This window comes from Gavialis gangeticus, unplaced genomic scaffold (assembly GCF_001723915.1).
Source record: "Gavialis gangeticus isolate Ggan-Ray unplaced genomic scaffold, GavGan_comp1, whole genome shotgun sequence".
NCBI lineage: Eukaryota > Metazoa > Chordata > Crocodylia > Gavialidae > Gavialis > Gavialis gangeticus.
The window spans coordinates 3,639,389-3,662,578 of record NW_017728998.1 but is presented as its reverse complement, the minus strand read 5'-3'; positions in this window follow the sequence as shown (position 1 = coordinate 3,662,578).

The window sequence follows — 23,190 nt, the reverse complement described above, 5'->3', positions numbered from 1 at the left end:
GCCAAAGAGGGTGCTGTTGAACCCAGGTAGTTTATCGCTGCCTTCAAGTAACTTGGAACCAAACCAGGATGACAGATGGACCGAGACAGACTCAAGTCAAATGAATCCCGGTCCTATGTTTCCAGGAGGGTCAGAATTGGGTTTGGGGTTCAATCATTTCTCTAAACCCACTGGCTTCTGGTGTGATTGTCTGCTCTGTTTCTGTTCAACAGGCCTTCTCACCCCGCTGGGTACAAAGGGAAATGATGGACTCCCCCAGGGTGGTTTTGGCAGTGGGCTGCTTGCTATATGCATCTTTTTGGCCATGGGTTGTCCATGCCACCGCTGCTCTGTGGGATGGATGTGTTTGCTCCAGGTCGCAGCTGATCAGGCCCAAGTGATTCCCAAACTGGACTACGCTCTGGTCCACCCACCCAGTAGTGCCAACAGATTTCCAGCAGCTCCCTATGGGAGTTTAAGCTCTAGACTGATATGCAGAAGGTCTCTTATGGGTTTATGACAGATTGCCTGGCCCTGTCTTGCTTTGACTCGAATGCATTTAGAAGGGGAAGCATGTCTTACGTCAAAACTTTGCTGGTTGTCATAGCTCTCTCATCTGCAGGTAGCAATAAAGAAAAAAGCGCGTGTCGGCAATGCGGTGGGGGGTCTTATCACTTCACGTAGGTGACCTATGAGATTGCCGAGCAGACATACGGCTCTTGCCGTCTAACCGGCTGTTCTCCTGATGCGCTTTCCGTGTTTAGCCTGTGTTGGGGCAATACATGGTTCAGATGTTCATTGCTCTCTGCAGCAGACTTCAGCTCATAAATCTTCTCAGCCGGGAGCATTTCGGCTGGAAACTAATTAGGGAACTGGTCAAATACCACCTACCCTTTACGCTCATTAGGGACCAATAATGATCCAGAGTAGGTGCTGAGATGCCTCATTAGCAACGAGCAGCGCTGTCTCTCTGGAGTATTTTCTAGAAAAAACAAAACGTCATCCCAGGGATGCAGGAGGCAGTGACACAGGTTTCCAATTCCAGTTAGCTGATGCTGTGGGTGTCCTGAGCTTCTGCGTTGTTGGCTCTGCGTGGATCACTGAGCGTGGGTCGTGGTGTTTTTGCGGCAAGGGGCATTTGTGCTTGCAATGGAAAGGAGCAGCTCTGAGGTTCCTGCTGGTGACGAGAGAAATCCTCTTGCCTTTATCCTGCCTATACTGCTTTGCAAGTCCCTGTCCTACCCAGCCACCCTCTTTTATAACTCCCGTCTCCTTTGTTCTGTTCAAGTCTGTGCAGGTTTTTAGACAGCCATGCTCACCATAGCATCTGAGCATCTTCTAGTAGCACATTAAGCAACACGTGCTTTGCTTTCTCACAAAGTGGGAGAATTGTATGCGGGATAAAGTGGTATTTTTTTTCTGTCCGTGCTGCTCTCTGTGCCTCTTTGAGAAGGGAAGGTATGTCTGGCACTTGGAGCAGAGGTTGTGGGGTGGGGGTTCACTGCTAGTCCCTTCCCCTGCCAAAAAACCCATCCTAGGAATTAAAATATATGTATATTGGAGCTAATGTGATAGTTGCAAGCCATCTGACTGTGCTGTGTGGTCCTATATCTCTTCTCCTGTCTTTATGGCTCTCTTGCCTTAATGCGCAAGCAGCTCCTGTCCTGGAGAAAGGCTCCATTGCAACAGTCCAGTTACTCCATTTCAACAGCTGCTAGCACAAGGAGATCTCCATTCTCAGCTAGGTTTATCTGTAGCCCTCCTCGGGGGGATATGTGGGTGCCTCCCACAAATGCAAACATGTACCTATGCAGAGAACAAGTCAGCATGTGGCTCCAAAACTTCCCTTTGCAGATGGTGTGTTGTGCCCACCACTGTTGACCTGGACAAGAGGATCTCTTCTCCTTTGGGGCCTGACTTCCAAAATCATTAGGTGTTCTCCTTGGCTGCCTTCTGCTGGTCTCATCCGTTGAGTCCCTCGTTTCCGAATCCTGCACCCGTGGCACAACGATGAAGATGTTGCAGGCTCATAAATGCGTATTCCTGCGGCTCGTGAACCACGACACAAAGCACCAACTTAGACATCAAGAAATAGAGGGATACTCTCTTGGCACGGGGTTTTCTATAGTGACCAACTCCACCACTTTAGGCTATTGCTGACACACTGTTGAAACCAAGCAGAAATGCATGATTTAGAAATGAAGGCCAGGATAAGCAGTTCTGCTGCTTCTGCCCAGACTTGCCTGGTTAAACACACTCACCAGCTTCATCACAGGTGCTAATGCACAAACTGCATTCTTGGGATGCCATCCAAAGTGAGATGTATGAAGAAAGGTCATTATTTAATACATAGCCAATAGATCCTGTGTTTGCCCAGGCTGCGTGTCCTGGGGATGGGTTGTTTTATTTATTTATTTATTGCCTCAAGGAACAATACAGAAGAAATGGCAAATTCCTAAGAAAAAGTAGCTTTTCTTAATGCGATCACCAGCTGCAGCTCCTTCCAGATGTGAGACGAGGAGGGACTTATCAAGACTTTAGCCCCTGCCATTTTAATGTCTTTAAATGCTGTGCTCCCACTCTGGATGCTCCGTCCCGAAAAGGGTAGTTGACACCTCGACCCGACCGTGGCTGGGTGCTGATGGGTCCCTGATTTATTTGCTTTCAAAGCAAAATTTCACTTGCAGCTGGTTGAAAAATCAGAGGAGGTGTTTAAAGGTGTAATAATAATGTTACATGGACAAAAAAATCCCAAATGGACTTTCTGAACCTGTGCTGCTTAATGGACCAGTCGGTTCAGTGTTTAGCGTTGAAAAGATCCTTTCAAATGCCCTAGAGCAGAGGTTCCCAAACCTTTTCTTATCATGTCCCCCCTTTCCAGGTTTACCAGCGGCCCGCATACCCCTACAAGCACACGTCTTATATTTTACCCCCTTAAATGCCAATTATTATTATAATGAAAATTAAATCCGCCATTACACAATTTCTCCTGCATGCCCCCCAGAGATGTCTTTCACCCCCCCAGGGGTACACATACCCCAGTTTGGGACCGCCTGCTCTAGAGCACAGTCACATGAAAGACATGGTAGGAAATCACCCCAAACTTCAGTTCATAGTTTCAGGGTCTGCAGCAAGGCAGAGAAATGGGATGCTCTCCAAGCTGGCCATTTTTTTTCATAGATTCATAGACAATAGGGGCTGGAAGGGACCTCGTGAGATTGAGTCCAGCCTCCCCCACCATAGGCAGTAGGTCAGCTGGGATCAACTGAGGATCATTAGGAGTTAGTGAATTCATTCAGAAATGATGTCCATGTCTCAGGGGTGTTGATTGTAGCTGTGTTGGTTTAAGGACATAGGCAGACAACCAGAAAGCTTGCAAAGAAGATTTTTTCCAACTAATTTAGTTGGTCTAATATATATAAGATTTACCCAAAGAACCGTGTCTGCCTTCCAAATTAACAACTTTTCCCATCCGCTCTCTCAAAGCTGACCATCATCAGTCTGAAATGTCCCATTGACTTCTCTTCTTCACTGCTGCTCTACTTTGACCAGGTTTTTTGTCCGCCTGGTCTTGTCTAAGTAGTGCTCGTACTGAGATACCTTAATTCAGATCCTTCCCCATCAGCTTCTGTCCTTTCTGATTTTCTCATTTCTTTCCTTCTCTTTCCATTGGACCTTCAGTTTTTGCTGCAAGTGGAAACGTTGGTCTTGAACTAGGCTAAGGATGGGCAGACTTGCTTTCCCATGCAAATGGTTTCCATCCTTTAGAGCCCTCCAGGATACTGTCACTCCCATTGCAGGGACTGCTGTCTGACCACCAGCGTGGAGTACTGCGAATCTCCTTCTTAAGATTTCCAGATAAAGGATTTCCTGTCCTACTTACCCATCAGTGCATGAGCGTGCCTGCCAAAGCCAACAGAACAGCCTTTAATTAATAGGAATTACTTTCACCCAAAAGGAATTTGGATTCATTCAAGTAGAGACCTATGGTAAAAGTAATGGGAGCGAGATCATGCATGTCGTAAGCTCGTGAAGTTTGGATAAGTTCTGGATACTCGCCCCAATCACACCCAAGCTTTAAACCTCCTAAAATGGTCTCATCACTAGGGATTATCTCTTCATGACCAGGTAAGGATCTTGCGTGAAAACCTGGCCTCATTGGAATTGGTGCCAAAACTTCCATTGACTTTAGCAGTGCTGGGATGACACCTCCTGGGTATTTGTCTACATCTTCACTCCCGTCCTTGAGCCAAGCAACAGGCAGGTGAGTCCAGGGGGGGATATTTCAAAGCTGGGACTCTCTCCATCCAAAGCACTGGACCTCCGTTTGTCAAACTGGGGCAGAGCCTGGGTGACCTGCAGGTGGATATCCGTGCACAGGCTCTGAACATGAACACATGACTCCTGTACTCTGGCTTCTTTAACAGCTCATACAGACTGAAGTTCAGTCCTTCATCTTGATCTTCAAAGCCACTGGCAGCTCAGAGTCTAACTACATCCGTGATCACACCTCCAAAACAGCTGACGGATGATGCTTCCAGAGCTCTAGAGGAAATAAAGCGTGAACGCGCTGCTCGTTCTGGATTCAGTTCTCGCACAGGATGTTTGGCTCTTCCAGAGTCTGATTGCTTTCAGGCCATGCTGCAGAGCCCCTGTTTGTGATCGGGAATCTAGCCTCCATAAGAAGTGGTGGGATATGCATGTGCGTGTTCAGTAATAAGTGCATGTGCATGCATGTCGTCTTCCTCAAACAGAGCTTCCTTATTTAGGCGAAAACACCATGAGATTTGCTAGAGATAAGGCTGTGCAGATTTAATGTATATAGGAAACATTTAGATCCTGTGGTGACGTGTGTTTAGAAAATCCCATGCTGGACAAATGACTAGATTAGGAATGGGACCAAGCTGCGTGATCCAGACCTGGATTTGATCTTCCGCGGAGTTCTTGGCTTTTGGTTCAGCCTATTATAAATATAAGATCCAGCTGCAAAGTTCAGGTCCAGGCTTAAACATCCCCAGAGTTGTAGAGCGTTTGGCTTGGGCTCATCTTTCATCTCTATCAACAATTTCAGTATAAAATCCATTCTGTTTACAAGCTAGGGCAAGACTTTTCTAATTCCTGCTGATGCCAGCTCAGTGCAATCTGTGCACTCCAGCTTCTCGTTCTGCTTCAAATCTCTTGTCCAACCAGCACCAGCAATAACGATGCTGGAATCTGAACTTGGCGGGTGCATTTTGTGGATGATGCATGAGTCAGGACACGGTTCCAGGTTCCACCTTCTGCAGCTCTCTTGGCCCCTGGCAGAAGCAACCCTTCCCCCTCCTCCCTGTTCTTCTGGCAAACTATAACCAGATGACTAAAGAGATGCACAAACATTGTCAATGAGCAACAAACATAAGAAGCCATTTTCATTCACTTCTGACTGTATCCGTGCTGTCAAGGATCGTTGTCCAAGGCAACATGTTGCAGACCTTTCCTTCAGCTCCCAAGCTGTCCGGTCTGGCAGACCTCTTCTTTCTCCTTTGCATTCATCCAGAATCATTCATTCCAAGAGTTTGAAGTGCTTTATCTAGGTAGGGGAAATAAAGATCATAAAAAATGGCTTCCCCACCCCTTGAAAAATGACGTGTTCCAAATGAAATGTTGACACAAAGCAAAATTTGGATTGGATTGAAGAAACCCAGGATGCATCAAAACGAAAGTCAAAGAATGGAAGCCCATGTGTTGTTTTTTTTCTTTTTGAGGATGGGGACAGAAAAGGAATGTTCTTGTATTCATTTTCAGGGTTTTTTTTTTTCAATTTCAGGTGTGTCATGCACCACCAAAAATGTCATGAAAGTCTCAAGCAAAATTAAAAGTTGCTTTCAAAATCACACCCTGGTTTTTGTTTTTAAATCTTGCTTTCCCTGCTGGGGAAAACAGCCTTCTCTCCATGTTTTGTAAACCATAGGGCCACCCCAAGCCACGAAGAAGAATCCCAGATACCTCCTACCTTAGTGCCCTATCCAAACTGCCTTCTCCAGCTGCTTTTCAGCCCCCTAACACTGCTGCAATCTTAACATCACAGGTGTGAGGTTGTACATCTGACTTTTTGGGCCTTTTGTAAGGATTGCAGTTCTCAAGTCAATAGGAACATATGCCTTGTGGACTATAGGTGTCCAGGAGCCTGACATATTCCAGGACCCAGGGAATTACTATAAAGAAGTCAGTTTGTAAGCGTCCGGAGGAGGGAAAGTTGATTGTGAGCAACCAGCATGGATTTGTTGAGAACAAATTGTGCCAAAACCAGTTGATCTCCTTTGACAAAGTAACTAGTCGGTTGGATGAAAGGAATACAGTTGACAAGGGTGCACTTGGACCTTAGTAAAACTTTTGATAAAGTCCCACGTGGCTGTCCCATAAGTGAACTGGTTGAACATGGACTAGATCAAATTGCTCCAAGCAGGATAGATACTTGGGTCTACATCAACAGGAGTATTAGAAATAAGGCCTAGGAGGTGATCGTGCCAGGCTATTCAGTGCCAGTGAAGCCTCATGTAGAGTGAGTACTGTGTGCAATTTTGGGCTCTGCTTGTGAAGAAGGGCATGGCGAACTTGGAGAGTCCAAAGATGGACAACAAAAATAATCCAGAAGTTGGAAGGCAAGCTGTACGGAGAAAGGCTGAGAGCGCTAGAGAAAAGCCGATTAAGATAGGACATGATAGCAGTTTTCGTATATTTGAAGGGATGCCTTACAGAAGAGGGAAAATTGGTCCGCTTTGAATGCAAAGCAGTGGCTTGAAATGGCAGCCAAGTAGATTTAGATTAGGCATCAGGGTGAACTTCCTGGCTGGTGAGCAGGGAGGCTGTGGAAGAAGATTGCCCAGGGACCTTGCAGTATATCCTTCAGTGGAGATTTTCAAGAAGAGGTGAGATGAGCATGATTTAGGAGCAACATTCATGTTGGACCAGATGACCTTTGACATCTCTTCCAGCCCTGTGATTCTACGATTCGGACTGAGCTGAGTGCATTTGCAGTTGTTAGGAGGCCCCAGTGACATTAAATAATATTATATGCTCTTCATGTCGGCATGGGCATAATCAAAGCATTGTGTGCTCATCCTCCATCTGGTCCCTGTCTTCCATTTTCTCTGTCACCTCTGAATAGGATTTCTGTCCTTCAAATCCCTTGCCTTGACTCGTCTTCTAGGAGGCAGGTTTGTGACCATCTAGCTCGGGCCATTTGGATATTATCCTCTTCTAGGTCCCAAACCTGCCTCCATCTAGCTTGGGCCATTTGGGAATTGTTCTTTTGCTTGTGCAACTGGTAAAATCCCTGTAGGTTGTTTGACATGGTTTGAGCGTGCTCCTTTTGCTCGGTGTGCAGCGCTGCTCCTGATGTGAATAAAGCCTCCCATGTCTGAAGGAGCGGCAGGATCCCGTCTGCGTGTTGCTCTGCTGACAGGTAGGATCTGGGAGACCATGATTTACAGTCCGGCCACACACGCGGGGGGTTGCAGTTTGCAATAATGATTAACGTTGCTGCCACAAGACACGTTGGCTCTCCATGCCGGGCGTGTCGACTCTAAATCAAAAGCTGATAAAAGAGGTGTCGCGGCTCTATTCTGATTTACACCCAAAGCGAATTCACAGCTGATCGCTAACAGGCACTCCCGGCCCCTGATGTTACATCTCATTAGTTTTTACCCACTGGGTCCATGTTTTCACCCTGCAGTAGAGATGCTGTTGAGTTACTTCAATGCTGGTGGAAGGGATCTTGCTGGGTTAGTCAGCCAGGAAGCCGGTTCACCTCTGCCAAAGCAGGCACGGCATGGGCATTCAAAAGGCAAGCATCTTTCATGTCATTCAGAAATGCCTGGAATAGTCTTGTGCTCATTTCACTTTATATAGCTGTAAACACAAAGCAAAATGTGCGTATAATCAGCAGACCAGATATTATTCTGTTACACAGGTGTAAAACCAGAAGGACTCGGCTCGCCTCGTGGTGCTGGCACGCGCGTGCCATTTGCCCATGTGTTCAGCTTCATGGTTGCCAGTGGAACTGATTTGCATTTATGTTGATGTGACAGAGTAAAATCAGGAAAACTTAGCCCAGTGCTTTTATAAATTGCCTTATGCAGATTTTGCATTATTTCTATTTTGTCACTTTTTAAACTTTTTAAAAGTTTGTCACTTTTTAAACTTGATGCGGATAGGCGTCTGTGCGTATTTACACATTTTGATTCTGTAGTGGGGGTGGGAAGTGGTTTAAAAATAAAACTTCATGAAGTAGCAGTAATTTAATGAAATAATCTTTAAAAAATCCCCACCTGAGCTGTGTCTTCTAGCTCATGAAGGTAAGGGGTTTAGCAGATGCCATTCTACCCACCCAGCAGTAGGATGACTCTTCCTTTTGCATCATGCCCATCTATTTTTCACTTTCATTAGGACCCTCTAAGGTGATTCAGTCAAAGTCCCTGGTCCCTTCCTCCCTTATTTTTGTTCTGCAGCAAGAAGTCCTCACAAAGCAGCGGTGCCCAATGGGGTTAAACTTGAAGAGCTGCTGTGTTATATGAAAAGCACAAATCCTGTTCTGTTACTTTGGTAGAGTAAGTCCAGTATAAAATCAGCACCTCTGGGTAACTGAGATACAGAAGCAGCTGGCATATGAGGGATTGGTCCGTGCCATAGTGTGGTTGCAACCCCCCTGAAGATCTTACAGCTGGGTTTTCAGTCAAGCCCAGCATAAAGGCAGGGGAAACGTGCAATCCTGGGGCTCGGGTCTGAACGTGATACTTCTCCAGAAGTACTCCGATTTGGGATTTATGTTCAGGCCTGTCTCCAATTATGGAGTAATAAACTAATAGGTCTGCTCAGAGAATTGCATTAAATCCTGCAGGTGGGCCAGTGGCTTAGCAAAATCTAGACTGGGGCCGCGAGTGCTGGAAGAACTTCAGATGAAACGTAGGGCCGCTGCCCAGCGCCACTCCAAACTTTGCACACGGCGTTTTCTGACCGCGAGTGGTTTTGCTTTGCATGAGGTTGTGTTCTTGTGGGTTCACATTTTAGCTAACTGAGCTGCCAGTTCGGTTGAACCCAACTGCTTGGACCACACAACGCGGCCCGGCTTCTTTTCACGATGGGAAGTGGAGCACCTGAAACCCTTGCTAGTATGCATGGGGGACAGGACTGCATTTATGCAAACTGTGGCCCAGAGTTGTTTGAAAAGGTTCACAGCCACCTACCTAGGAAGTTCCTAGGGAAATATGGCTCCATAAAAAGCAGGTGAAACTCTTGGGTTTGTTGCAAAAAGCTTGACTGAGACCAGGCTTGGAACATGACGTTCAGATCGGGACGTGGCGTTGAAATTCGGGGTAGACCTGTTGCAGAGCAAGGGGCCAAAGACGAAGCTTGACTCTGAACCTAAACTTTCCTGAAGCTGGGAAAGTTGCTCCTAAGTCCACAGTGAAGCCTGGCAGCCCAGCAGCCCAGCAAACATTTGTGGGATCAGAACAGATCTGATTTGGTTTGAATGCATCTGAAACCATCTCCTGATGGACCCTGGTTTCTCGTAATGCTCGGTTAGCTGCTCTGCCTCCTCCCCTGCTGCCCCCAGGCAAATTTGCTACTGGACCAGGAATGCAAGCGAGCACAAGGAATGCACACAGCACCGGGCTATCTGGAAATGAGGAATGGAAAATAAACAGACACTTGTGAAATATTTTTTCCTCTGTGGAACAGGCAGCTGCCAGGCAGAGTTTGATCCTGGAGGCTCACGGGCAGATCTATGCCCCCTTTGTCCCCACCTGCTTGAAAGCATTTCCATTAGGTCTGGAAGGAAATGAATGCATCCAAACGACAGCCCATCTCCACCGACCCAGCAGAACAGACTCCAATAAATGTCCGAAGCCCAGTGGGCCCAGTATGCTATGCCTCTGGGGAACTGGGATCAGAAATAGAGAGCATCTCCGCGTCAGGGCCACTGTGGTTTCAGGTTTGGCGCTAGCTGGCCCGGCTCTGCTTCATTTGTTGCCCCAGCCATGGGTGGTCGCTGTACAAACCTAAGTCTGGGATACAGCCGCGCAGGAAAAGATGCCTGCAGTGTAGCGGAGGTCTGGAGCAGGGGCAAATATCGCCCTGCTCCATAAAACCCCTAAGGCAGAGAACTGGGATCAACGGAGAATGAATCGTTGCCTCTGAATGAATGTCCCCTCCTCTCATCCCGGTTCTCCCCACAGCCCTGGAAACAGCAGGCGTTCAGCAAGGTGCGATTTGAAGTCCATTGGTGTCTTTACACTGCTTTGCATGTCAGGTCTTAAGGAAAAGATGCTCTCATGGACCCAGAGGAACAAACTTCCACCTTCAGCTTCTTTTGTGCAAAAATGAAGTTTATTTTTCTACCAACGGGGACTTTTTATCATCTTTAATTGTCCCTGAACCTGAGGAAGGGCGCTTATTGCCCGAAAGCTTGCAGAGAAAGATGTTTTTTTTTTGTTATTCCTTAGTTGGTCTAATAAAAGGTATCCTCTCTGAGCCATGAGGTCTAGAGTTTTGCATTTCTTTTTGTCTCCGGCCAACACGGCTGCCAAATACATCCCCGAGATCACTTTAGCCCCATCTCAGACTGCTGCATGTGGTGCCTTGAAAGCAAATAGGAAGTGGATAAGGCTCGTGATCTGAAAGCCTCCTGTCTGCTGCCTGCTTCTGCCTGATGCTGAAGAGCGCCTGCTCTGCTCGGATCTCGTCATCCTGGCGGTGCTGTTAATGAGGCATCGTGTTGATTAAGTGTCAGGCTGGAATGCTACATTGGATAGGTCTCTCTCCGCGGTGATGAGGGAGAGTTGTCAGGAAGACAGAACGGGGAAGGCCCTTGAGGGTCTGTGTAATGGTTTAAAATAAATAACAGAAGTGATGGAACAGGCCTGGTGGCAGATGGATATGAATTATTCCTCAGCTTCCCAGTGCAGCGTCTCGAAGGCATTGCACTTGGCTCAGCCTTGCATCAAAAGCCGGCGACAAACCCGGGTAGGGGTGGCTTGCACAGGAGGGTTCATTATGGATAGCTGAGCGATTAGACTTGAGACATTCAGGCATGATGCTAGTCGAGAGCAATGCAAGGAGTGGTGCAGCAGAGGAAGAATCCCTATTAACCCTAACGGGGAACTTGCAGGCCGTGCAGTTTAATTTGAAATTGGCTGCACCAGTGTAAGGAAAACAGGTGGCTGTTTAGCTTCTCCTGCCTTTCCCCATTGATGTTGTGACCTGCCAACTCAGCTGTACGCGTTTCTGAATATTTCTTAGTATAACCTATGCAATTACACATTAACTCCCACTCAAATCTCTTCTCTTTGCTAAGACCTCCATATTTTGTTAAATACTGGGACACGTTTTTACCCCCGGCCAAGGATATTAGAGACAGCAGCTGATCCATCTGCCTAGCCATCTATGCCAGTGTGGTCTGGCCGTGCCAGAGAAACCTCTTTTTTCCTCTTTCTCTCCCTCTGTCTTTAATGACCCGCTCCAGAGACTAGGAGGGTCTCCTGCTTTGCAGCTACCAATTGTCTCCTTTTAACAAAACTGCTAGGGGCTTATGTTGAGTTTGATCCCTGCTGGCAACTGCAATGGCAGTCATGTATACAGCTGCGATACGTTACACCTGGGCATCGGGGTGGAGGCAGCATTCACAGAGCAAAGGCTGCAGGATTTCTGGCAGCTCCTATGAAGCTGTGCCAGGAAAAAAAAAAGGGGGGGAGTGGGGTGGGGGACTAGTTTGCATTATCATCTCTGCAACCATCCATCATCCATCAGACAATGCAGCAGCCATCTGATCGCTGCCTGGGAACTTCACTTCTTCAATTCCCTCCACCCAGCATTTGATAAGAATAATTAGTCATTCATCACATGCCATCCGAGTGATGCAGCAGGATGACTTGCTCCTTCCAGCAGAGCACATGGCTGCAAGAGGCAACAAGTGAAGCTTTCATCCTTTGGGAGCTGGGTGGGGCTGCACGCCAGTGGATTTTTGGTCCTGTGCTTTTGCTCCGGGGTCCTGGGGGAGAGGACTTCAGCTTTGGTTGCGGGGGACAAGGATGGACTGGACTGGCTTTGTGCACCACTTGCGTGGGCTAAGGTCAGTGCAGGCAAACTGCCCTGCAATGTCTCATTTATCCAAACAGGCACCCGGTGGCAGCATATTTGCAAAGATGAGTCTAAATCCTCTGTCTAGCAGACCTCATCTGTGACACCTGGACTCAGCCCAGGCGAGGATTTAAAACAGGATCGCTTTGACCTAAACGCTTCAAGCTCCGTGCGGCTCTGGCTCAGATGCACGCTCTGAAATACAACCATAAGTTAGGTGTTTCCAGGTTTTTGCTCTGTGTGGAAATGGGAGCAAGGTGGTTTGGCAAATCTTCTCACCTAAAATGAGCCCCTGACTTGCTCCAAGCCCCTGAGCGGAGTCATTTGACCTGTCCGTGTTCCTCCGCTTGAAAACTCTTAATCTTTCCTGGAAAGGTCCAGATGCCAAATCTAAGTTGAGTTTTTGTGGGGAAAAGGAGCGTAAGACTTGAGTAAAGTTTTCCATGCACCAGTTCAGTGAAACATGGGATTTCTATGTGGATTCAGAGATCTGGGTCTAGCCTACCACATGTTGCTGTGAAGCCAGTGATGCTCGGGGAGAAGGGATCTCACCTGGCATGGGCGGGTTGCTCACTGCTTGCATTGCTGCCTCCGACCTGTGCCACCTTTCAGCAGGCGGCACTCTGGCTCCACAGCTACCTGTACGACTGTCCAGCTATTAAATTAAAAGAGGAAATTGGGTAGAACAGGTTCAGGTGTTGGCAACGTTTCTAATGCTTGCAGACATGCCGCTGACATCTGCTTCCGCTACAGCCTCTTTCTCTGATCCTCCTTCAAACAAAAAGAAACATTGAAAGACAGTCCCTTCTGAAATACACCCAAATCCTAAAGCTATTTCCCCTCCCTTGCTCATCATCAGACGGGTGCCCAGGTCCAAGAGAGCTAACTTTTATATTTAAGTCCAAAGGAGAAAGGCCTGCTATACTCTGTAGATTGACATCTGCTCTAGGAGGCAATTGCTTGTAGCTGCTCCATAGAAAGATTTTTTTACCCTTTTTATTTTCTTTTTTTAATAAAAGGATGATGCTCTGATTTGGCCGTATGCCAATCAGGAAATACCAAAAAGCTGAAGATGGACCCGACACAAACAGACTAACCAGCCTCAGATGTCCCTTCAATATTGAAATATGGAGGCTAATAAGGAGCACATGGGTCTTGCAAATAATGAGATTATTAACAAATACATAGAAATAAAGCTATTTGGCTGCATTAAAGAAACACATTTAAGCCACCAGTTTCAGATGGAGTCGCTTAGTCCTCTCTGATTTTCCTTGAACAGGCATATTCTGCAGATTCCCAGTTTTTGGCACCGATGCTATCTGTAGGCAGCACGTTGTACATGTATGTGTCCTATGCACCTCTCTCTCACGGGGCAGGTCTAAGGAGAGTCTAAGGATGGAGGCATGTGACGATACTCAAGTGAACGGGAGGAGAAATGGCAAAATTCAGATCGCTCTGTCGAGCGATGAGCTTTCTGTGGAAGAGAAACAGAAATGTGTGGCATTCACTTGCTTGATTTTTTTCATTTTCTGGCCTTGTTCCTGCAGATGCTACCTTGGAGTCTGAAGATGCTGGCTGAGCTCTTTATACGTCTATCCAAGCACATCAATGAGTGACCCTATCTTCAGAAGTGCCCACCAACCTCAGACCCCACTGAGGAGGGAAGCTGTAGATGCTCAGCACTGTAAAACACCAGGCCATGAGTTTCAGTGCCTCCTTAGGGTGAAAAGAGTCTACTTTTAGGCCCTAGAGTTTGAAAATGTTGGGTTTTAATCTCTGCATCTAGAGCCTCTGTGCCTGGCCTGGCCATAAAGACCATCCTGGGAGAAAATGGACCATTTTGCCAAACACAAGAGTGACCCTTCAAACGGACCTAGTAATACAGCTGGAGAGCTTTTCAGAGATGCTCTTTGCTGAAACCTTAAATCTATCCTCCCTCCCCTATTTTAGCATGGGCACTGACCTCTATAAAATCCGGGCTGGAAGCTTCCAAGCCATTGTGAGCTGATGGAGCCGAATGGGAACCCAAGAGAGAAACACCATGTGGTTAGCATTACACTTCTGACACAATAGAAACTTTTATTAGCAGTTTTCCATTGTGCCACAAACTGCAAACATCATCATTACATTTGCATGCTTGAAACCATCCCGGAGAATGGCTTTCTTCTTTAGGATTGGCTAATTGCTTTCATATTGCATTAGCTTGGCATTTCGACTGGTTTAGGAAAGGTGCAGGGAGAGTACAACAGCTCTCTTGTTATTAAGGGCATTCTGCTTGCCTGACAGTTCAGTCTGGAAACAGAATAGAAGAGGCCTTATAGTTTCATAGGATGCCAGTAGTGGAGGTGAAAGTGAGCAGTATTTCTTCTCCGGGAACCCACTGCCCTTGTCATGGGGCCAGGCAAAATCAAATCCATTCGTGGCCATAAAATAAATAATAAAGACCTAATTTCTCCTTTGGGAATCACTGAAGGGTTTGGTTTGTTTTTTTTAAAAAAAAACCCCACTTAGCTTTGGGGAGGATGTGGAGCTTAGAAAAATTAAGGTCAGAGATTAAGAAAAAAAGACAGGAGGAAGATTGGGAATTGTCTTATTTGTCTGTCTAGAGTAATGCTTCCATTGCCCTGGTTGCTGTGTACTTCAATTGTTCTTGGACTTAGCTTGCAAGCCCTTTTGGAGAACCAACTTTTGCTTCTGTGTTTGCACCGTGCTTTACTTGTCCAACCAGGACTTCTCTCAGAGGTGCTTCTGCAAAGCAAATACTAAATAACAGCAAACAGCACAGTACCAATTAAGTCACCCAGGGCGCGTCTACATGAGATGCTAGAAGTTCAGTAGACTAATTCTACTGCGCACTAATGTGTCATGGTGAAAGGCATGCTAATGCGCAGCAGAATTAATCTACTGCGCTTTAGTGTCACGTAAAAGATGTGCGCCAGTGCTACTGCGCAGTAGTGCTGATTACAGCGCATTAAGTTAGTACCTGTTATTGCAGGTATTAAACTTAAGGCACGTGGAGATGTGCCCACTGTCAACCATGTCCAAGGGCTCTGAATCAGGTTTGCAGCTTCCCTGTGCTTGATGTGCAGTGTGGCTTTAATAAGAGCTAGCTGGCATTTTGTGAAGGTGGGAAGCTTGCAGGTAGCCAGTTCTATCCATTCTTGGCTCTTCCTCCAAAAACACCCATCACAGGATGGGGTGAATAAGGAAGTTTTTTTTTTTCATGATTTTTAGAAACCAGTGAGTTAGAATCATAGACAATGAGGGTGGGAAGGGAGTTCAGGAGGTCACATCTAGTCCACCCCCCTGCTCCGAGCAGGACCAGCCAGCCAAGGGCTTTGTCTAGCTGGGGCTTTAAAACCCCCACAGATGGAGAGTCCACCACCTCTCTGGGTAACCTGTTCCAGTGCTTTACTGTTCTCCTAGTGAAAAAGTTTTTCCTAATATTCAACCTCAACTTCCCTTGCTGCAACTTGAGTTAGTCTGGTTGCCTTCAGAAACATGCTTTAGTTCATGCCAATCTCAACCCCAAGCTCTTTATCCCTCTCTGCAGTCTTGCAAACCCTCCCTCTTCTTGAAATACATGCTCCTGGGTTATTTTTTGAGTGGTAGCAAATAGGAAGTGAGGGGAAAAAAAACTCCCGAGTTACCTGTGCTGGGGTTTTGTGGCAAGCACAAAGTGTGCATCCAGATTCCCAAGCCTTTTAAATAAGCTGCAGGCAGAGCGAGGCAAATTTGGACTCTGCTCGACTCACGGAGGCCACCTGAATCAGTCGTGCTGTTTCCAAACCATATCTCCAGTGCAGAAGCCACGGGGGAAATATGAGCTCATCGTGTACAATGCAGAGGTCACCGTGGTGCTGGCCTGTGGAGTGTATATTTGTCCATTCAACCTGCACAAAAAGACTTCATGGTTTGTTCCCATCTGGACAACAAATGTGCTCTTGTGCGGGGACTATATTTTGACCTTTACTCACTTTGTTTAGGAATGAGAACAAGGGCAGTGTGTAGCATGTACGTTGAGGACCTCCTGACAGCGAGGGCAGTGGGCTGGGCCTGCAGATTTCGGGGGAGACTTGGCGAAGACGATGAAAGATACCAGTGAGGTTGGGGAAGAGGCAGCTTCCATCTGAGGGAGGGGTTTGATGAGCTCTGATGTGCCTGGTGAGCTGTGCACAATGTGCTCCTTCATCCCCGCAGAACGAGCATCGTCGGGAGACGAGGCGTGTTTGTTATGCATCCTCCGGTTCGTGGCGCCCATTGCACGGATCAAGTCTTGCAGTTAATCTGTTGCTTTGCAGACCGTGAACGCTTGACTGCCTGATTCACCAGTGATTAGCACAGATGGGCCGTGTTGCTTTGGTGGGCTTGGACACCTCCGTTGTTCAGCACCCAGTGGGTAGCACTGGGGTCGGCGGGTTTGGTGCTACTCCCTAAGTGTCTCCAAGATGTCTTTAAAGGAGTCAGCAAATAGGAAATTAGTATGCATTCATGAAGGGTGTGTCCACTGCATCCATGGTGCATTGCTGAGAAGCACAGCCCTGCTCCTTGTCTCTCCCCCACTCTGGGGTTGTCTCTGATGGATTTGGGGGCAGCCTCAAGGGCCCCATTTCTGGGTCTGGTGCATGCAGAGAGGATGCAGGTGACTGGGGCGTGCACCTCTCAGGGTCATTGCAGAAGCATCAGAGACGTGCACGAAGACGCCCGCACTGCAGCTAGTGCCATGCTTAGAAGTGTGGTGCAAGCCACAGCTTGAAACAAGCCATCCATCTTACCCCTCTCAAAGTAGATTTTTGGGGGCTTTTTGGATCGGCATTCAAGATGCGCAGACTGGGAGGGCCTGGATCTCTGAGCGGGTAGACAGCATCTACCTCACATGGCCTTGAATCGGGCTGAAAAGCCGTCCAAGTTGCTGACCCGTGGCTGGTGCAGAAGGATTCACAGGACTGTGTACAACCCCTCTTGCACTCTGTCCAGTGCAATGCCATGAGTGCTTGTCTGTAGGGAGAGGCAATAGGGACTTGTAGTAGAGATGATATCTTTTATTAGATCAGCAAGATTTTTGCAAAAAAAATTCTTTAATTGCAAGCTCTTAATTGCAATTGCTTGCACTTAAAGACTTTTATTTGCAAAAATCTTGTTGGTTTAATAAAAGATATCATCTCTACTATGAGTCCTGATTGCCTTTTGCTCTAGACCAATACGGCTGCAACCTGGATACCTGTCTGTAGGGAGATATTTCTGCTGGATGCTCTGAGAGCTATGAGCAGCATATGCTCTGACGGCTGAAGATTGATCATTATCTTGTCATGTTTCTAGCTAATATGTCTGGAAATTCCCCTACCTATAAATTCTCATTCATAAAGATACCTAACTTGCATCTACTCCCACCCCCCTGGCTGCTTTTTGAGTCTGGCCTGGAACATCTGGAATAGACAGTGGTGGCTGGAACAGTATACCCAGGGGGAGGAATAAATGCATCTCCCACCTGCCTGGCTTCTTAGTCCAAGTGCGAGGCAATGAATTATGCAATGGCATGTATTGTGTAGCAGCGGCTACCTACCCCTGTTCTCTGTAGCTGGAGCAAATGAGTGGAGAGTGGTGGAGAAAGGCTGCCCTTGCCCCGGGTGACTGGGGCTGGTGAGTGGTGCACGAGGAAGCTGCTAGCCCTGCAGAGTTGGAAGGAAGCTGCTGAGGACCCGTGATTTAGAGATTTCAGAGTCCTGGTGCCTCTGAGAGCGACTCCTGGCCCCAGCCAACAGGTTGAATTACAGGTTAGAAACGTCTCTCCTGATCGGTCCTCACCTATGCCCAGGCAGCCAACACTCTTGTGCAGGCTTTTGTCACCTCTTACACAATCCCCTTGTATCCGGCTTCCTTTGACATTCATGCTGCCTCTTGAGATAAGCAAAATGCAGCTGCTAAGCCCACCTTCCTTCCTGCTGCGGAGCCGTATTGCTTCCCTTTCTGACTCCATCTTCTGGTCCCTTTTGTTCAGCATACCCAGTGCGTATGTACCCTGCACATCCAAGGCACCTTCATGACCGTGTCCCCCCCAGCTCATGCACGCTTGTCTGTACCTCTCACCTGCTTGACCTGTCTCTACCAACAGCATCTCTCTCATGCCCAGCACTTGCTTGCTGTTGCATATGTCCCTGACTTCTTCTGTGTTGCTGCTTATCCATGAAACACCCTCCCTGAACTGGTGTTTAAGACCATCATCTACATGCACCCCCTTGATTTGCTTCTATCATTATGCCGTCAAGAAACGAGCCAGTGAATAATGGCATGAGGCCCAAATAGTGAACAGGAAAGTACTGTTTTTTGATTAACTAGGATTGCAATTTGCATATGCATATGTGTTTTTAATTGTAAGTATTTGATTACTCCCCTCGCATTTCTGGTGCCGCTGATCATCTCAGATCTCTGGACTAGGGACAGAAGTTGCACATAAACTGGAAACTTATTTTTTTGAAAAAGCCTTCCCTTTGTAGAGTTCATCACAATATTTCATTTAAAAATGTGTGTGTGGGGGAACCCTCTAGTTTGAAGCCGAACATTTTTATCACTATCCCTTTAAGTAAAATTTGGACTTGGCAGAAGGATTTTAGAGGCTGTGGCTTTTGACTTGAGCAGATGGCTTTAGTTAGGGCAGTTTCAGTGGCAGGTTTCTGGGATGCTGAATCTCTCTTTCCCTCTCTTTTTCTCTCTTTGTCTCTTCCTCTCCCTCTGCCTTTTTTTCTGTAGTCAATAAAGCCATTGAGCGAAACTTTAATAAATAAACAGAAAACATTTTCAACAGACAGTGGGATGGAAAATGACTCATAGGAAAACAAAGTATAAAGTATACTCTAGTATTAGGTATTACATGTGTCGAGTTTCTGTTTTGGGTCCAAGAATGCTGTGGTTTTTCTCCAAGGATTATGCCATTGTGGAATAATGTCATTGTGGAGTATTTGGTCAAGATGGGTTGATCAAGTCTGGTGGTTACTTGCAAATATATATCTATGTACTTTTCAGAGTTTGGAAAATCTTTGACAAGCAGTTTTCATGAGACTGCAGGCAAATTGTTGCCATCGCTCTCCAGCCCTGCCAAATACCATGCAAATTGCTGGAGTCATGCTTTCTCTCTCCATTCCTGTTGTTGCCTGGGGACCTATTTGTTCCCTAGGGGTGGGATAGAAATGTTTGGGGGTGTGATCCTTCAGCAGTCACTGAAATGATTAGACTTCTTGAAACCACAGGGACTGGTCTCATGTAGGAGGGTGGAAGGAGCCCCAGGTGTTAATGCAAGTTGGTGGGGAAAGGCTCCCTGAGCAATAGAGCCAAAGGAGGGAAAGAGAACCTGACCTTGGCAATGTGCACGGTATTTGGCAGGGTGGGAAGCTGTAATGCCCAGGAGTCTGTCAGTCAATAGCGAGTCCCTTGAAAAATGAGCCTCCCCTGGCTTTGTTCAGGAGTTTGAGCCTTTCCTGTCAGGGTTTTGGCATAGCATGTTGGCCTGCTTCAGCATCTTCACCCAGGGATCTCAAAGCAGTGGGAAAATCTTAATTAATTAATTAACTCTTGCTCTTCCCCTGTGATTATTAGTGTCAAAAGTCAACCCAGGCCTCTTTTTAGTCTGATTTTACTTTGTTTAAAATCAGAGACTGTAGCTGTTCTGAGCCTCTCTGGGTAGGGTGGGATATCAATCTAAATAATAAATAAGTCTAGCAGCCCATTGTTTGCAGTTTAAGGCATACCAATTTCTATAACCAGTGGTACATGTGGGAGAGATGTGGACTGTCCAGCTTTTCCCCAATGTTTAAATAAGTTGAAGATTAGAAGGGGGTGAAAAAAACTCAGGTACAGTAAAGTTTGGTTTCCAGCTTCTCTGCAGGAAAAAAATATCCTTGCTGACTATTCAAAATGTTGTGTAAATTGTAACTCTGCAATTGCTTTAACCAAGTTTCAGCTATTCTACCTGTATCCTCGATCTGCTACAAAGACCTGACAGTGGTTTGACAGCCTGGGGCTAGTACAAGGCAAATTATTGTCAAGATCCATTAAACTATGTTAAGGATGTGTTGAGGAAAAGGATTACACTGTGGGTTCTCTCTCTGAGTCAATGAAATATTTATTGTTCATGGTTTCTCTCTTTTTCAAACCCCAAAATCAAAAATCCTTGAGTGGAACAAGCTCATTTGGTTGCAAAGGGCCCGATGTTCAGCTGTGCCTCTGCAAAAAGGATGCAAAGTAGCACATTAAATTTACACTCATGCACCTACATGGCTAATTGCATGGGCCATTTCCACTTGCAATAATCAGAGTAGCAAATAATTTTGCAGTTAGCACTTCTAAACTGCAGCTAAGACATGCCTCGGAGCTTCCATCCTCAATGGAGAAGGCAGACAAAGGATAAGAGGGGAAATGGGTGCAGACAGTAGCAGAGACTTTTGCCATAGGTACAGCAGGAAAAGAAAAGGCAGTCTTCATCTCAAGTGTTTTTTGAGGGTGACATTTGATGGAAGACATTTGGGGATGTGTGTGTGTGTGTGTGTGTGTTTGTATGTGTTCAAAATGAGGGGAGGGGCTTAGTTTTATTGGCTTTCCAGCTGTTATTTTTTAGGGTTAGGGAAACAACTGTGGTTTATCCCTTTTTCCTACCAGAATAAGGCATTTACAACATGTGTTAAAGATGCTCTGTAAAAGCCATTGTTTAGTGCAGAGTATAAATTGAAATGATGCATATAATAAAATCAGGTAGAGTGGCAAAATCAGCTTGTGATTCTCATGCTTTACTGTGTTGCAGAGTGACTTCCAGTTTGCTCATCTTATGATGAAAAGGGAATTATGGGGGGTAAAATTCTGTCAAATTTGATTTTTCCTGTTATAACGCAACATACTGAATTTTAATGGAAAATACTGGGAAAATTCCACCTGCTTGCAAAGAATATGGGGATATCACGGAAAATAATCCCCTCCCCTGCTTCTTTTTCTTTAAATGTGTATCAAAACCAGAAATGATGAAAAAGAATTAGTCAAATTGAAGCAAATGTTGACCGGCTTTATGATGCGAGGTATTCCTACTCTTTCTCCTTCCATCCCAGCACACATGGGCACACTAGGAAAATGCTGAATAACCTTAGTGGTAATTGTGGTCACTCCATACTTTTCTCTGCTGAGTGATAGGCGTGTCTTGGACAGATTGGGAAAACCAGGGAGACCACAAATCAGCCAGTACGTGCTAAGGAGTTGCTAGTTGCATCACATCACCATGTAAAATCAAGCATGCAATATATGATGCAATTATTTTTCACAGGTCTCTTGGCCTGGAACTAAGCTTATTGCAATCTAAAGCTTCCAGGCAGCTCAAGTCTGCATTTCTATATATACATATAGACTTGGGAGGGGGGAAATCCTGGTCTCCGTTGATGTCGATGTTTTAAACAGATTAACTAAAAAAGTTCTGCAGGGTTTTCTTAATTGGTACGTTTGAAGAATTACCTGTAGGGCCTGCTAGAATCCATTCTTGGTTGACTGGAGCCTCTTTTCCCCCTATTAGCCATGACAAGAAATGTCCAGTGGTCTGGAAATGTACTCCGCATTGTCAAAAAAATGACACTCAAGTGCCTTCAGACTGTGCTGAATGTTTGCCCCTGTCTGGGTGATGCACTAGCCAGAGGGAGGGTTTGGTCTGGTGTCCTATCCTTTGACGTTGCAGCAGTGGGAATGCCACGGAGGAGGTACCTTTGGTGTCTGATGAGCCGGGGGTTGGGGATAGGGATGACGTGATATACTCCTCAGATGCCCCAGAGGGAGTGAAGGGAGCTGAATCGAGCTAAACTGGGTCAATGGGTCACCCCGCTGCATGGTTCCTGAGTGCAGATGAACCTGGAAGATGAGACATTTCTGATGGGAATATTTTTCCCCTCCATCAAACCAACTTATTGTTCCCTCTACTCATTTTCTTGAAACATGTGAATTTAGTGCCTGGCTGACAGCCTTGGAAAGCAGCGAGCTTTATTTGTCCATCAAACCGGTCCAGGCTGAGCCTGGGCATTTCTGGCTTTTTATCATTGCATCTAACCCTGACTGGGGGGGGGCGGGGGTAAGTTCAAGGTAGAGGGATGAGCGTGAACCAGATGTAATGGAAATGAAGATGAAGAGGAAACCTGGCTGCTGGGTGTCAACAATTAACAAAGCATCTCAAAAGAGCCACCAACAACCATCAGATGAGAGCAACTGTTGGTCTGTAGAGGTTATGCTGGGATTCAGTCTACTGCTGAGAGTTTCATGGAGGTCTCTAGAAAGGGTCACGTAGTCTAGAGAAATAGCATTAGCTCAACTGCTGCAAGAGCTATTTCTTCTGCTACTCTTACTTTTTTACTCTTTCCTTCTAAAACTTTTCAGGCTCTTTCCCCAAGTTGTGGTTTAAAGTAGTAATGGGAGTAGAGTGATCAGCAAAGATCAAGGTAAAATCACCTCAATCTTTTTACAGCATCTTAAATGAAAGCACTAACATGCCCTGTCTTTCTAAAGGTTTCAGAAAGGAGACAACAGCCCAAAACAGCGACACGAGAAGCAACCCGGGTTAGCTTCTTGCTATAGACTCAGGCAAGTCTGCCCCTCTGCACGCAAAAGAGTTTAACCAATGGTAAGAAAAGAGTTCTTTATTTCCCCTTTCATGGGCATATCATCTTCTACACACGCTGCGCAAAATGTTTTCTGTGTCGCTGTTGCATGTTTTAAGCCAGGGCTGCATGTCTTTAATTGTGAACTGGTTTTTAAAATTGTTGTTTGAAGGCAGCATGAGATTTGCCATCGACTGGCTCAGACCAGAGGTCCATCTTGCCCAGTCCTCTGTGTCATGCAGCAACAGAGAGCGGATGCTGAAAGGGGGAGTGAACTGGGTCTGACCAGGTTTTTTTTCCCCGACCCCGCTGTTCCTCTCCCACTTGCAGCCTCCAGCCTAGGAAGCTGTGATTCAGAGGCGGTATCCCTAGCTCCCATGCTCAATAGCTACTGATGCTCCTTTCTTCCAAAAATGTCCAACCAGTAATTATGGGTTTGTGGAGGTCAGCGCTCTGTGCTATGCTACAGGAACCCCATTGG